Here is a 6,533-nt window from a genome sequence, read left to right as displayed (position 1 = left end):
GTCCTTACACGTGGTCTCCGAATCAGTTTATGTCGCTTTCAAACATATTTCGAGAAATAAGGACTAAACATATAGTTGTGAACTACAAATAAGACTTTTCCTATTTTACTTTTTTTTTTTTTGGCCAATGGGTTTTTTTTAGAGTATTAGATTTGATTTCTAAAAAATATCCCATTTTATCATTTTATAAGTTACTGTATTTATATATTATACTATACTATTTTATAATATATTTAACATTTCATCTTTTTATTTTACCATACAACACATTAAAATAATATATCTACACAATAAAATAATATAACCCAATACCTAAATTAAATCCAAAACCTAATAAAATATTATTTTTTTAAAATATCATTTTGCTAAAGTACCATCTTCTTTAAAAGATGGTCTTATTTATAAGATGATACTATAGTACAATTGTAAATTTTTTTTTTTTACAATTGGAGTTTTAGATAATACACATTTTTATGGTTTTGATACTATAAATTTACAACTTGGGGTTGTGCCAATGCTCTTAGCATGATTCTACCTAATATTATATTAGAGAATGCAAGATATATATGACTATGATACTATTTCAATATAGAATAATATATATATATATATATATATATGAAAAGTTAGTAAAAGGAAAAGTTAAGGTTATGGGGGAGTAAGAAAATTGAAAAGGTATATCATTGTTTAGAACAATAACGATAACATTCAAGGTATCGGTTGAAGTTATATGATTGAAAAGGTATACTTTTTTTCTTAATCTAAAAGGTGCCTCATAGGACTTAATCAGATGGATGTCTCGTGGGACTTAATCTAATGGATAGCTCACGAGACCTATTAATCTAAAAGGTGCCTCATAGAACTTAATCAAATGCATCACTTTTTTTTCTTTTTTCTTTTTTGTGTGAATAAATAAACCATTAAGTGCATGGCAGACATGCATTTACCAAATCATATATCTTCATGGCGATTTTGAGAAAAAAAACATAGATGATTGATTTTTTGTTTTTTGTTTTTGTTTTGTCTTTGACAATCTATGATGTTGTAGAGCAAGATCATTCTCTTTCACTAGAAAGAAATACGGTTATTAGATTCCTATAAGTAGATTTGCTTCTTGTTTTGAACATGCGAGGTTGAATCTTTTGAAAGTAATCAAAGTATCGACAATTGTTGCCATTGAGAGAAGAGTCAAATTCAATTACGGTTTGAGAGTTCCAAATGGAAAATGTCTCAAATGATTTTGGATGAGGGAAAGTTTTGGACTTTAGAAGGTAATTAATGAAGGAGACACGCACTAATGTTATGTTAGAGATGATAGGTTCACAAAAAAATAAAATAAAATATTAAATAAAGAGGCAGAACTCGAAATTAGTGAATCTTAGCCTGGGTTCACACAGACACCAAATCTTATTTAGCCCTTCGATGAGCCTCTAATTAAACAAAATAGTGGTTCTCAATTCATTGAACAAGCTTCGACCGAATCAAACGGATCAGAGATGGTAAAATTTTATTTGAGAACTCAGCATTTGTTCACACGTATTCTTCTCTACATCTTCAGTCTTCACCAACGGATGTTAAGAGTGCAACGTGTTATGACTTATGACCAATGGCCATATATATGTGTGTGTGTATGAGAGACAATGTGACCTCGTTGTCTAATACAAAAATAGTTTATAACGTTATATAAGGTAGGTTTCTGATCATTTTGCAAATGATTAATTGGTACGTCCAGAGGCAAAGGATATGCTCAATTGCAGGTTGTTGTTGTCTCAGACGTATGACCGACCAATGCTGCACCATAAGCTTATATATATAGAAATCTAAATGTGGGGTACCATAATGTATCTATACCATTTGCACACATACAAACAATACAATCGGGGTTCCAGTTAATTGAACTGGTAAAATTTTTTGTCATCTGAATTGAAATTCAGAGTTGGTGTTTTGACCTAATGATAAAAAATAATCAATGCCATAAGTTAAAATTAAAATTTTAGCATATCTTTAAAAAAAATGATGTAATGTAAGACTAAGCATTACAAAACTATGAAATTTGTGGGTTTTAATTATTAGCTCAATTTATAAAGTCTTTTGTGTCATCAAATTAGAGATTTAGGGTTTGAACTCTTCCTATACTAGCAAGTGACAACCGATCGGTGTCTTGACCTGAAAACAAAATATTCATAATTGAGCGAATGCCATATGTTGGTATTCTATCTTATCTATTTAAAAAATAAATAAATAAATACACTATGAAGTCAATACTCCTAAGACAGTTCCACACCTTTGAATTCTCTATATTTTATAAGGACCCTAAAATTGAAGGGGAATCTAGACATAAATAAGGATTAATAAGTTAGTATCATACGTCTAGTTATTGCCACATAACCTTGTAAAAAATTGTAAACTATTATTATGATCAGTAGCAGATGACGTACTGTGAAAGGTATACTTTGTTTGGCTCATATGTCTTGAATTAATTAATTATATATGCTTTTTTTTTTATATCGTTTTTATGACAACTCATCACATGCACCGGCCTGAGCTTCTTAGTGGATAAAATAGCACCATGACCATCCAATAATAATATTTTGCTTTGTTTAATGATCAATCAATACATGTTGGATTTAAAACTATATATATATATATATGTTGTTCATGCAACTGGGTGATATATATCTAATGATGTTTTTGTTTTTGTTTTTGTTTTTATTTCTAAACAATATAGTATTTTGTTAAGTATGTACGTAAGGCATGCATGCGCAAGAGTCAACTGATCTCTTGTGCGGTTGGATGTATATTTATTCCTTAATTTCTTGCATCATGTGTGCTGGAATGCTTCTGCTTTATGCTATTATAATCCAACCATATATAAATAATAATCATATATAATATTGTTTTGATACCTGGCATATGTATTCGTTTGTTTACTTATCAAAAGAACTATAATAAAAAATTAAAAAAAGTATATGTTTGTTTGCTTGTTCTAACTTTTTTTTTCCCCCTCCAAATATAACCAAATACAATTGAAAATTTTATGAATGATAAAGGATCAGTTTCTTTTTCGCAATAAACGTCAGGATGTTATACAACATATGAAAGGAAACCTGAATCATGGCAGCAATTTTTTTTTTTTTTTGGGTTACATATTTCCACTTTTTGCCTCAACTTTTAAAAAATAAGTTAAATTGATTTTTTCCTCACCTTTCAATAAATAAAAAAGTACAGTGTCAAACTCACGGTGATTCCTCAGTTTAAAATGTAATAAAGAAATTCAATAATTCACATTTACTTAATAAGCTCTGTAGGGTCAATTTTTGGGGTCCAGACCCAGCAAGTAGGTGATTCTGACCCAAAGAGCCCTGAACATCCTATACTCTCTTCCTTCTCCCGGCTTTGTGAGGCTCGTCCTTACTACCAATATTCGTTGGAGTGATTCCTTATTATGGATAGGGTGCACGTTTGGTCCATATTTGGCACGTTCGAGGAGACATTCCTCTTTAGACCTCTTTTTAAATAAGTTTGGATTCATCAGAGTTAGGTCGGAATTTCTTTTGGCACCCCATTTTCTCCTCGGACATGGCTAGACTTTGTATGGGGCCCAAGGCCCATTGTTTGATTTGGGAATTTTACCCCTACAAGCTCAATCGGCTTCACAAAATAAAAACAAAAAGGGCTCACAAAAGATAATATAATATGACACTTATCATCTAATTAATTCATCTAAATAATTATAACATATAATATGTAAATAATTTGTAACAGTAAAATTAGTAAGCAATAGATATTACTAGAGTATTCACCAAACCACACAAACCGTAAAAAGCACACTAAAACTGCTCGCAAAATGACATAACCGCACCGCACTACAAGTAACAGTGTACCGCATCGCATGGTGCAATGCAGTTTGTGGTTTTATAATAAAAAAATCGCATAAACTGCATTGCATTGCACTTTCTTTATATATTATATTTTTTTAATATTAAATATATTATTAATAGTTTAATAACCCTAATTTTCAAAAAAAAAAAAAAGTTTAATAACCCTAACAAGTGTTGATCAGGAAAATCAGCCTAAAATAAAGAAAAACTAGGGTTATTAAACTGCATCTTATATACTACATCGCATATGTGATTGCAAAATAGGTGCAATGTGCGGTGCGGTTATGGTTTTGGCTAAACTCTAAACTGTACCATACCGCACTACACATGTGATTGCAAAAATAAGTTGTGGTACAGTTTTGATTTTGGCTAAATCACACCACAAAGTACGATGATAAAAATTGTCCAAAACTGTATTGCACCACACCACACCACACCACAAACACTCCTAGATATTTTATATATATATATATATATATATATGGTTTAGTTGAAGCATGTATCACCACGAGAGAATATTCTACACACATCTCAACCAATGCCAATGGGTTCACAATTATAACAGTCTAAGAGCATTAATATTGGTGGTGTTAAAAAACTAAATTTTTATTTTTAGCACCACCATATACAAAAAGTGTACAACATTGGTGGTAGTATAGGTAAAAATTTTACTTAGTTAAGTGCACAGCCATTTATGGCTGTGCACTGTAGCTCAAAGCTAAACTTAAATAATATTTTTTATTCCCACCTCTCATTAAAATAATATTTCTTTCTTTCTTTTTTCTATTTCTTTTTTTCCTCTACTTGTTTCACTCATTCTTTCTTTCTCAAAAACAGAACTCTCAAACTCTCACCTCTGTCGATACAAAAATTGCATTAAATATATCTCTAAATTTAAATAAAAATAAAAATAATACATCTTGCCTCTTATCAGAAAGTTGATATAAAACCATTTGAAAATGGTAGAAAATCGTTACCTCACCCAAAAATAATATTTTGAACAAAAATTGATATCAATGTAATAGTCAATGACATAAATTGTAATTTTTAAAAATTAAGAGGTCAATTTAGAAATGATCTTAAGCTTAGAGGGCATAAAGTGTCTTTTAGCCAAATTGTTTGCACTTTCACAATGTATTTGAAAATGTAAACTATTTTTTTGGACCAGGGTTTTGCCCCCTACTCCACCTTCTTTCCCCGCATCCTCTTTAACTCTTTTACACCACTGCACCTTCTTTCTTTATCCTTCTCCATGTTGTCATTACCATCTATGAATCTATGATCCCTCCCTCCACATTGCCACCATCACCATTACCTCCACCATTATAACCTCCCTCATTCCCTCTCTTTCCTTCATATCACTACCATCACTACCTACTCTTAGGCTCTCACCTTCATTCCTTTCTACACTAATACAATCACTGCCTTTCTTCTCCCTCTACATCATAATCATTGTCATCACCACTTTGTTGCATATATAGGTATATACAAAGATAAGTTGTAATAATGATATAATTTTGGAGAGTATATCATTTCTATAAAATGACGAAGTGAAAATTCAAATTCAGGTTTTTTTGATCGGTTGAAAATCTGTTCAATCGATTGAAGTGATGAGGAAATTGGTTCTTGAAAATATGCCTAGTTTGATTCCTATTCGATTGATTGAAAGAACTTACAATTCCTATTCGATTCCTTTTAGTCTATTGAAGCACGAAATAACAGTTTTTTTTATAATTGTTCTAAACTTTTGAAAATGATTTATACCTTGTGGATGTTTTTATGAAACGTTATAACTCTCCATTGGTACCTATTGAAGGGTAATAGCTATTTTGGGTATAAATAGTAGTTCATATTCACTTGGTAACTAACTTTTTATTCTCTCTCAAATCGTTTAGAAACACAAGAAATCTATGCGTATTTTCCAACATTGCTATTTGTAGAACCCAATAAACTTGGTTGTATTTTAGGGACAAATTTGTAGAATTCTTTAGCAACTTTTGTATAGGACAAATATTGTCTAAGGATAACATTCAATTGTGCCTCCAAGTCAATCATAATTTCAGTTTGTTTGTTGTATTCATTTTGTTCTTTCATTATTACTCCTTGAGTTTGAAATCCCCAACACACTTCTCTCTCCTCCCACTAACATTTTAATTGCTACGATTACCACCACAAAAAATCAATTGGTGTGTTGTCGTAATAATAAAAGAACAATTATCATAAGGCGATTGCTATAAGTTCAACTCTTCAAATCTATCATAGTTTTATAAAAAAATAAATATTACGTTATTCAATAGTGAAATTATTCAGTATACTTAGTGTTCTACACCTACCTTCACATAATCTAGCATGTGGGTCCTGCACATGGGATCCACATTTATTGATTTATTTGTTTTTTCTTAAATGGTATCCACATTTATGTGAAAGGAGAGTGCAGTCCACGAGATGATATATGGTGTAACAGATATATGTAATCACACTCTCACATAAAGATGAGTTTCATGCTTATGTGGTCCACCCCTACCCACTCATATATGTGGAAAATGTATCTTATGAGACGGTATCATAAGACCTCTACCTCACATATTTAAGATCCATACATGTTGGTGGGGAAGAAATGTCTCATAAAATGATATCATATGATGGTTTTTC

Source organism: Quercus robur, chromosome 2 (assembly GCF_932294415.1).
Source record: "Quercus robur chromosome 2, dhQueRobu3.1, whole genome shotgun sequence".
Lineage (NCBI taxonomy): Eukaryota > Viridiplantae > Streptophyta > Magnoliopsida > Fagales > Fagaceae > Quercus > Quercus robur.
The sequence above is the reverse complement of the archived record's forward strand: the minus strand, read 5'-3'. Positions refer to the sequence as shown.